Raw genomic sequence first — 11,365 nt, forward strand, 5'->3', positions numbered from 1 at the left:
AGCATGAAGTTCCTTTTACTAATAGGATGTTCCTGTAATAAGGCAAACTATCACAAAGTCCAAGGAGGAAGAGGACTATCACAATAGTGGATAATGCAAAAGTAATATATTCGGTTCTTTGTAAGCAGAGATGAGGATGACCTGTTCAATGCACAATCATTTCCTCACAGACATATCCACTGGTATTTTTAATGAAATAGTCTCTTCATAACAACAAAAATGTTCAGAAATAGATTGACTAGATTTGCATTTCTATTCCATCCAGAAAATAATGCTATGCAGGTTTCATTTGAATTAACAAACCAGTTTGGAAGTGTTACATATACCCAGTATATACTCCATTGATTTTCTGACATTCCTAACATACGCAAGAAAATTTATATTGAGATATCATCATCATCATCATTTAATTACTTATTAATCGCCCTCCATCCACGATGCTCTAGGCGATTTACAAGATAAAATTGTAAAGGATATAGTGCTTAGTGATGAGCCAAATGCAAGCTTTTATGGCTGAAATAAAACACAGTATCTCACACAAGAGACTTAGAGGACTATGGTTAAATCAAAGAATTTATGGCAAAATTGACATGCCTCCCCCCCCAAAACCACTGAGTTGATTTTTTATAGGTCAGTGGGGTAACTCCCTTTGCCAAAGCATCATTTCCATCCTTCCCCCATGATTCTTGGTGCTTCCTGACCTTGGTGCAGAGACTAAAGGTGCTTATTTTATGGCAGACTCTTCCTAGATAGACTCTGCTGCCCAGCCACCCATCCTTAGTTATCTACAGCCAATACACTTGCCACCACTGCTTCCTCTTCCTCCTCTCTACCTTCTCTGAAGAAACAAGAGGACCCGTCAGATAGTGAAGAGGAGCTGGAGAAGGTAGGCCAAATATGAGATACCAACCACTTCTCCAACAAAATCTTTCTAATCACCACTGGTGTTTTTTCATTCACTGCTTCAGCCAGATCCTTTCCCTGTTGCCAGAGAGGAAACTGGTTTCTCATCTCTCTGACTTCTCTGGCTTCTATTTGTCACCTAACTGCTGAACTTTGAACAGCAACTATCAGTCCACTTGAATATGTCTCTCACCTCTTCCAAGGAGACAACTACAGATAACCAAGGACAGTTGATAAGTTAGACCAGTGGTTCCCAACCTTTGGTCCCCCACAATTCCTAACAGCTGGAAAGCTAGCTGGGATTTCTGGAAGTTGAAGTCCAAAACACCTGGAGGATCAAAGGTTGGGAACCACTGAGTTAGACAATGAAGAGAAGCTAAAGAACACAAGCAAAAACCTTCTGCTGAATCCCTCTGCCATGGCTGGAGAAGTGGCTCATTTCTTGCCCTTTGTCTTTCTCTGGCTCCTCTTTGCTGCCTACTCAGTTGCTCTTGATTGTTCACATATCAGCCAGTGAAGAGGAACCAAAGAAGGAAGGGAATATACCTCATCTGGACCTCTCCACTGCACCTGGAGAGCAACTTTTAAAAATGATCTTTACAAATAGATACAGTCAGAGTTTAGTCCGTCCAGGGAGAGCCTACTCTAAAAGAAGCACCGACTCCACCCCGCGTTTGTCTTCCTGCCAATGCAGTATAATTCCACAATAGTGAATAATGTTCCTCAATATTTGCCAAAAACATATCAATTCCCCTCTCTGATTTAGAATGGCGAAAGCTCTTTTTGAATGCTTGGGAGGGAAAATGGTGGCAGCTGTTGCCAGTGTTGGCACTTTTGCCTCTCCAGTTTTACCTTCAAATTATCAATTAATCATATCAATATCCATAATTTGGCTCCCAAACAAGTCCTTGACTTGTTCATGAGGTTAACATATACATTGAAATATACAGTAGCATTCAAGAAAGGTTCCTCGTGTTGGAAGTTATTTTCTCCTCCCTGTTTTTTAATACTTATTTATTGTCATGGATAGCCCCCAATGGCACATTGGATTAAACCCTTGTGCCGGTAGGACTGTTGACTGACAGGCTGGTGGTTCAAATCCAGAGAGAGTGGGTGAGCTCCTTCTGTCAGCTCCAGCTCCCCATGCGGGGACATGAGAGAAGCCTCCCACAAGGATGGTAAAACATCAACATCAGGTCATCCCCTGGGCAACATCCTTGCAGATGGCCAATTATCTCACACCAGAAGCAACTTGCAGTTTCTCAAGTCGCTCCTGTCATGGAAAAAAAAACGGATAGCTTATTATTATTTCACTAGAGTTCATGTTTAATTTAATTTGTTCAGTTTAACAAGTTTGAGGCTTCTTTGTCAAATATCTTTTCTTTTCTTGCTGTTCTCAAGCATTGTAATTTTTTCCATTTGTAATGCTAATACTAATATTTTTAGCCACTTCCCACTGTAAAATGCCAGTCCAAGCAATTGTTGTGACGTAGTTTTATGGGTATGCTTATAAGAATCCGAATGCCATCTCTGATGATATTATTTGTTTGTTCATCTCTGGTGATATTTATTTACTTGTTTTTTATGAGAGCAGCCATGTGGTATCAATGTGGATTGACTGTTATGTAGAATGTGACATTTTTCTTGGCAGACAAATATTTACAAAGTACAAGGGTTTTGCTATTTCCAGACATTCACAAAACCCACTGAATTAACATAAGTTCTTTAAAGAATGGCGTTTGCTTTTCTACTGCTGGGTTGATAGATGAGTCTTCCTCAGTGTGGATACCACCTAGATAGATTAGTTTTTATAGGTCTTTTAAAATAAGCCACAGCATACATCAAGTGGCCTTTTTCGGAGAAGACATAGGGAAAAATCACCAGCTCTTTTTGGATGTTCATGTTTTGGATGACTTCTGGAATATGAAATTTCTTGGTTCAGCATTATTTAACTTAAAATGTATGACCTGTTGAGTAGTTGTATTTTGGTAAAGCTATGGTCATGAAAGTGATGTCAAACTACATTAACTCTACAGTGTAGATATACCCAAGGATAACAATGTGGGAAATTGAAAGATTTTCCTAAGTAACCTGTTTCTCTAGCCAATATAATAAATGTCCTGCTTGTTCTTATCTGACATGGCAATTCTAAATTTCTTCAACAATGTGCTTCTTTTTCATTTTCATCCATTACCAACATTACTTTAATAAGTTCTCTTCATTTTTAATTAACCATTATTATTTAATAGAAGAGATAGTAATAGTTTTTAATAATGTAAGTAAAGATTTTATTTTTGCACAAAAATCACAAAAAACATTTGATGTTGACTAATATCAAGAGCTTTTTCTTACACAACTTCATAAACCATGGAAGATTAGAAATATGAAAGTCCATATCATAGTGCAATTATATGTGGACCAAATGTTTCTCCTTTGGTTAAGTGCCTGAAAATCCATCTTCTATGCTAGACTTCTGTAGGTTCCGTTTATTTTCAGCTTAAGGTATCAGTGTTTGAAGTCGATTTCATGCATCTCTGGGTTAAAAATCTAAAGAACGAGACAGTGCCGGCCAGTATCCAAGAATTATGTTAATGTTAAGGAAGACTAGGATTTCTCAGCCATGGAAACTCACTGGGTGACCTTGGGCAAGTCATACACTTTCAGCTTCAGTGGAATGTAATGACAAACCCTGTCTAAACAGGGTTCATCTTAACTTTGGGCAACACGAAATTGGGAGGGATAGCCAATACTCCAGAAGACAGCCTAGACAGGAGCAGAATTCAAAATGATCTTAACAGATTAGAGAGATGGGCCAAAACTAACAAAATGAACTTCAACAGGGACAAATGCAAGATACTCCACTTAGGCAGGAAAAAATGAAATGCAAAGATACACCATGGGGGATGCCTGGCTCAACAGCATTACGTGTGAAAAAGTTCTCATGGACAACAAGTTAAACATGAGCCAACAATATGATGCCGTGACAGCAAAAAAAGCCAATGGGATTTTGGCCTGCATAAATAGGAGTATAGTGACCAGATCCAGGGAAGTCATGCTACACCTCTATTCTGCCTTGGTCAGGCCACACCTGGAATACTGTGTCCAATTTTGGGCACTGCAATTGAAGGGAGATATTGACAAGCTGGAATGTGTCTAGACAAGGGCAACTAAAATGGTCAGGGGTCTGGAGAACAAGCCCTATGAGGAGTGGCTTAAAGAGCTGGGCATGTTTAGCTTGCAGAAGAGAGGGCTGAGTGGAGACATGATGGCCATGTATAAATATGTGAAGGGAAGTCATAGGGAGGAGTGAGCAAGTTTGTTTTCTGCTGCCCTGGAAACTAGGACGCGGAACAATGGCTTCAAACTACAGGAAAGGAGATTTCACCTGAACATTAGGAAGTACTTCTTAATTGAGAGAGCTGTTCAGCAGTGGAACTCTCTGCCCAAGAGTGTGGTGGAGGCTCCTTCTTTGGAGGTTTTTAAGCGGAGGCTGGGTGGCCATTTGTTGGGAGTGCTTTGAATGTGATTTTCCTGCTTCTCGGCAGGGGGTTGGACTGGATGGCCCACAAGGTCTCTTCCAACTCTATGATTTTATGATTCTATGATTTCTGCCTGGTTGAATCATCTGGACTCTGATCTCCTACTGCAATGTACCTGCTACTGTTACTGCCACCTCCAGAGCCAGGTCGATCCTGGTTGATGAAAAAAAAGCTTACTATCAATTTTCGCTATATTGCAAAGCAGTTGAGTATCAATGGAAGGTCTGTTTTATGTATCAAGCTAAATAATGAAGCTCATATGCTCTGATGAGTTATTAAATGAGATCCTCCATCTGGAAAATGTATAATAACTTCCTGACTGGCATTTGCACAGAAAGTAGAAATTGGGAAACTAATGCTAATTATTGAGTTCCTGACTAGGGAAATGGTTGGCTTCACTTACATGGCTGGTTTGATGCATCTAATGGTTTTGCCAAACACAGGGGTTCATCCCCTTCATATCAAGACTGTCAAGGTTATCTGTCTTACTAGACACCTAGTTGTTAGAGAACAGACAAGATGCTATGTATTAACTGAGCTTGTTGTGTAGGTGGAGGAAGAGGAGGAGGAAGATGAGGAGGAGGAGGAGGAGAAATCAGACAATATTGTATTCATTTTGTCCAATGTGCATTCTAGACAAAGAACAGGCTGTTTGGAGAGTGTAAACATATATTGCTGTACAGTAAATTAAGAAAATGAAAGAAATTTAGGATGACATCTTTATTTGAGTTGCAATCCTAAGCATTCATATTAGGGAGTGCATTTTGCAGTCTCATTATATAAGATGGTGTAGTAAATTGGTGTCTTTTATATAAAATGGCAAAATCAAGATTTGCGTTTTGGATTGTTAAAAATATTTTAAAGTTATCTATGGTTGAATCAGTGGATGCAGAATCTTTGGATATGGAGGATAGGATACTACAGTTGCCACGGGTTCCAGAGCACAAATCTGTCACTCACAGATAATCACTTGAATGATAGTGTAAAAGTCATATTACAAGGGACGGTTCCTAATATTGGAGCATCACCCCTTGAATCAATTGGTTTTATCACTATTGATCCACTGTTTGTAAATTTATTCAATGGGCCATGTCTAGTTGCGACTAAATAATAGGATTAACACCATCTTGTCTGTGGTGCGAGAAAAGTGAGATATGAATTAAATAAACAATAGCAAACAGATCAATAGATAATAGACAGATAAGCTCCCATCTAGTCTTATGTGTTGGCCTGAGACCTGAGATTTTTATGAGATGCCCTTTTCTCAGTTCTATCACATTCACATGCACATCTGCTGAGAACACAAAACAAGACAGGTTCTTCTGAGCTCCATCAACTCTGCTGTATAATACATTTCAATGCAGTTAACATGCTCTACATGTTGAAAAATCAAATCCTTAGATCAGTCTGAATTCTTGAACTGTTGTTATATGCAGAAGGGAAGTTAAATATCCTCTGACTTCATAGTAGAAGTTAGAAGAGTATCATTAAAATGTCATGAAATTGTAAGACTTCAGAGCTTTTATTGAACTACAGATTGGGGTGACTAATTGCTTTCCAAGAATTTTTTGAAAATATTGCACACTTATAAAATGAAATTTTAGTCTAAACCTGTTTCTATGACAATATTGTTAGGTTTTTTGTCAAAATCATATTCCTAAAGTACATGGATGCAAACGCTACAGGGAACAGACCATATTTTACAGACAGGTATGTATAATACATGAGGAACATGCCTGGGACTGATATCTAATCATTTCTTTTCCACTGCATGCTAAAAGCAGAATTGAAATTGACTTTTTTGAACTTCCGTTGTCTAGCATGTATGTGTATGTATGTATATAGAACATAATAATAGAAAATAATAGTATAACTTTATTGCCATTGCACATTGTACAATGAAATTAAATGCCATCCTCAATCACATTCTATATGTTGTACACATTACAAAACAAGCACCCGTCCTTCCACATTCTAATCTCTATTGCACAACCCCTAATGCCACATCAGTGTGAAACCATAGAGTTCAATATAGTCACAGTTTTAAGATAAAAGCTATCTCTCAGCCTATTTGTTCTTGTTTTTATCATCCTATACCATCTGGCTAATAGTAACAATTAAAAAAAAGAATATCCAGGGTGAGATGGATTCTTAAGAATATTTTGAGCTATCTTAAAACAGCAGGAATTATACAGTGCTTCCAGAGAGGGGAGACGGCAACCAATAATCCTCTGGTTAGTAGTGGTAACCCTCCTATCTGCCTTCCTATCTGCCACTGTTCAATTAGCAAAACAGACGCAGATGCAATAGGTTAGAACACTCTCTATAGCACAATGGTATATGCTAGTGTTGTGCTTTTGTATGGAATGGCTGTTCATTTTGTGTAGTTTCATTCGTGTCATCTCATTTTCGTATTTGTGTCCCGCTAACGAAAATGGGCTGCTTATATGACACGAATTTTCGTCTCACTAACGAAAAACACGAAAAATTTCATGCCAGAGTAAAAGACTAGAGCCAAACAAATAGGAAGGAAAGTTAACTCAAGCAGAAGTTATTTCCTTTTGAATTTATTTATCTATATTTAAACAAATAATAATAAATAACCAATTGGGGGAGAGAGGAAGAAGGAGGCTTTGAACTACACATACAAATTCCCCAGCCAAACCCACTTGATATTGTTATTGTTTTTAAAATAAGGTAGCTCTCTGCAGCCAACCACTGGCAGCCAGCCAGGCAGGCAGAACTGTTTGTTCCCCAATCTCCAGCAAATTGAAGCAGAGAGCAGTGCACTTTTTTGGGGGGGGGGATTACAATGAAACCCCCAAAAAGTATTTGCTTTCAAAAATGTTAAATAAAAATAAAATACCCAAGGGAATGGAGGGAGGACCGAGGCACCCAGGCAGGCAGGCAAACAGAGGAGGGAAAGGATGGAAAGAAAGAACCCAATGAAAAAGGAAAACTTTTTAAAATGAGGCAAGCAGCAGCCGCCCACCAGCCAGTCAAAATCTCCCCACAAAAAACTCAAATCCCCCAGTAGTCCCAATTTAGTGCCCTCACCAGAGGCAAGAAGGCAAGCCGCCTGCCCACCAAACAAGCCAAGAGCTCAGCCCAAGCAGAGACAGCACAGCGTGAAACCCAACCTGCCCACAGCCCAGCAACAGCAGCAAATGGTGCTTTTGGGTGCTGTCCTCCACTCCCTGCCTAGCCCACTTCAGTGATTCTTGGCCTCCCCGCCTCCTTCTCTGATGCATGAGGAAATGAATTGCAGCCATGGAGGCCACGTGTCAGAAAACGAAAACCAGCATGATGACTGTGTGGCTTTCCTTATCGTGTCACCTATTGTTTCGTACAAAAAGTTGTCATTTCGTGTAAATGATTGGTTGACACGAAACGACAGCACAAAGGAAATGAAGGAATTTTTTTCGCACACATCTCTAGTATATGTGTGCTGACATGCATTTCATAGCATTCTGTCTCTTTTCTAGATAACACTCACTGTCAATCTTTAGTGTTATTGTTGTTATTGCTTACAAAAAAAACCCAAATACCGATAACAGCACATAGAAAGAAATAAGTAGAAACGTACATGTCATTATGCCAATAATGGCCAGAACAGGTATAATGGAATAATGGAATAAAGAATTTGGAGCATGAGCCACAAATAAAGGCTTAAGCATTAACAAATCAAGGGGTATCTTATGAGAAATCACAGCCTCATGTTTTGGTCAACGCTTTGTTGGGAACACAACATTTGTGTTCCAAAGGACATTTTCTTCAGCTTCTCCGACAGTGAAATGACCTGCCAGAGAAGATTTGTCAGCTCAAGACACTGTCTGAGTTTAAATCAGCAATAAAGACCAGTCTTCCTGCAGATCCTATCCAAATTATTTTTTAAAAATTATGACTCTGAAAATATTTGCCAATGGATTTTAATATATTGTTTTATGTGTTATTTCAACTGATGTTGTGTGTTGTATTATTTGTTATTGTTCCTTCCCTTGATCCACAGGGAGAGGCAGATAAGAAAGAAGGAGAGCGAAGAAGAAAAAGGTGGTGTAATATTCATGATTTAATAATATTGAACATACTTGAATATCAGTAAAATACTGCAAGGCAATCTCTACTTTGGACAACTTCAAATTGCATGACCAACCCCTGGGAAACTACATTTCCCAGAATGCTGTGTTTTCAATCTCCTGCCCAACTCTGCTAGTCCCGCCCACAGCTTCCCTTCCTTGTGGCAACTGGCCAAAAAAGCAGCTTTGGTTTAAAAACACTTAATGTCCTCTTGACTTTACCAAAGTTGCTTAATGCTTATACTAAAAATTAAACTGACTTTGGGAGACATCCGAATGTTACTAAATCTTAACAAAAATGATTGATGAATGTTTTGATTCTAATATCCCCCTTTCCTGCATATTTCTAATATTGAGGAGTAACAATAATTTTGTACACTAAAGCATACACACAAACTGTCAATGGAGCATTTTGCTTGTTATAAATGTTTGGTGTTAATAGGAGGTCATTGATAGATATAAAATGACTTTTTAGAAGCAGTACTTGTATGATTTCACCAAACGTTCTAATGAATAATAATGAACAATTTCCATGCAAACTTGTTTAATTAGTTGTTATAGGAGTTCTTATTCTGTTGTAAACACGAACAATTCTTGTTTGTGTTTATCCATGTACACGCATACTTGCAAGATCCATACATTCGGTATTTTGTCACTGAATTCTAGAAGGAGGAATATTATAAAATATTTTGACTTCACTGTCCCACATTTTCACTGAGATTCTTACTGCTGAGGCATTTCCTAGGCTGAGTTTAATCTAATGGTTTTATTAAAAATGAGTACCAACTACCACTCAATTGAGTTTTGAATAAATCTAATAAATTCACTTATTATAATTAGGACTAATAACACTATGTAACAACATTTGAAACGTTTTTTGTTTCTGTTTTGAAAGTGTTATTTCCTGTTTAATTGTGTGATACTTAGGAAAGTAGTTGTTATACTCCAGAAGCTTCATTTTTTTGTGGCTGAGGGTAGTACTATTATTTTCTTCAGTATAGGCACTTTGTTTGTAAAATTTCTTAATGAAAATATGCAATTTTTAACCTTTCAATGTGCAGACAACAACAACGTTTTTGCAGTCTAATAAAAATTTTCCATATTTTTTATAGAACCAATTAGGAAATGATATTTATAACCCAGGAACAAAAGATTGTGTTTAATAGTGTAATAGGATTCAGATCAAAGTTTGTTTTCTGTAGATGCTGAAGAACCATATGACAAATTTATTTGAGGAAGAACTATATGAAGATGAACATCAGATTTGAGAAAGTGACCTGGAAGCTGCACATGGGAAATATAAATCACCGGGGACAGATAGCATTTCAATAGAGCTGCTTCAAGCTACATACACCGAACTACTTCTAGTTCTAACTAAAATCTGTCAATAAACATGGAAAACAAAACAATGACCCATAGATTGGAAATACTCGATATACATTCTAATCCTCAAAAAAGGAGATGCCAAGGATTGCACTAACCACAGAACTATTGTCTTCATTTAGCATGAAACTCTTTTCCTCAATACTGAGTTTTCTGTGAATGAAGAAAAAAGGGCAGAATTACTAAAATTAAAAAAAGGAAATTTGCAAACAAATTACTGACAGTTTTCAAAAAGATCACAATATTGTCTAACTCTCCCATTGAAGAAAGCACGACAATTGCATGGTGAATAATAGTTTATTGGGAAGGAAGTGCTTCCTTTCAAATATATTTCTGTTTTCTTGCTGCCTAGATGAACTTTGACTTTAATAGATAATTGGGTATAAAATGAAAAATAAAGGGCAAGATAACAAATCAAATATATATTACTGCAGGGAGTACTAAAACATTCAGAATGCCTGCCAGTGATGCAACTTTGGCCTCATAATGAATCATTAGAAAGTGTGAATATAATAAAATACATTGCTACAGAAAAAAGGTGACTTTTCAAGTTACAAGTGGATCTTTTCCACCCACACCCCAACCTCTCATTTATTATCTCATTCTCTTTTATTTAGTTTTCAAAGCCTGTAAGCTACAAAGCCCTGCTATTATTACTTACTGAAAAGAAATTAATTACTCTAGTAGATTTCATGGCAGAAGTCAAAGAGAGATCATTTCATAAAGAAAGTTGCCACATTGTATGCCTTTGTTCAGCTGTGTAAATTTGACGTCCATTGAAGTATTGTTCATGTGCCAAAAATTGACAGTAACAAGTATTTCCAAGACAAATTTCCATATAAATATACTGACTTATGATCCATCAAACATTTTTGTGTTCCTCTAAACTTCATGTATGACAGAACTAAGGCGGGAGAGAAGTGGGGGAAAGCATTTGGAAGAGTGGGAACTCAACTTTGAGGATAGCCAGTCATGCCACACACTTTTCCGTCTTCTTCCTGCTTCACCCCTCTTCCCCTCTCTTCAATAAGAAGTCTGGTAACACCTAACATTTGAAATTGGAGTCTTCTCTCAATTTTTTTTCTTGCTGGCACGATGAGTTCCCATGGGTGGCCATTGGAAGTGGTGGTGTGTCATAGACAATCCTGTGTTTAAAAAAGTGTTTGGAAAACCTGGTTTACTCATGAATTTTAAGTAGTTAACCAAATCCCCATGCTAAGTTTATGGGAGACAATAATTAGAGTTCCTCCAGAACTACAAGTACTATCTCAATCAAACTTTGATAATTTATTCACACTATCATTACCTATCTTTCTGCCAATGTACATTATAATAGCAGCAATAGCTGACATAGTGGAAGCAACCAAGTTTTGACATCGTGGATATTTAATTAGCATTTTTGACGTGAAGATAATACTCCACCAAAACCGACATCAGAATTGGACTCCCCAGGTTAAACTCCAT

The sequence above is a fragment of the Anolis carolinensis genome, chromosome 5 (genome assembly GCF_035594765.1).
Source record: "Anolis carolinensis isolate JA03-04 chromosome 5, rAnoCar3.1.pri, whole genome shotgun sequence".
In the NCBI taxonomy this organism is placed as follows: domain Eukaryota; kingdom Metazoa; phylum Chordata; class Lepidosauria; order Squamata; family Dactyloidae; genus Anolis; species Anolis carolinensis.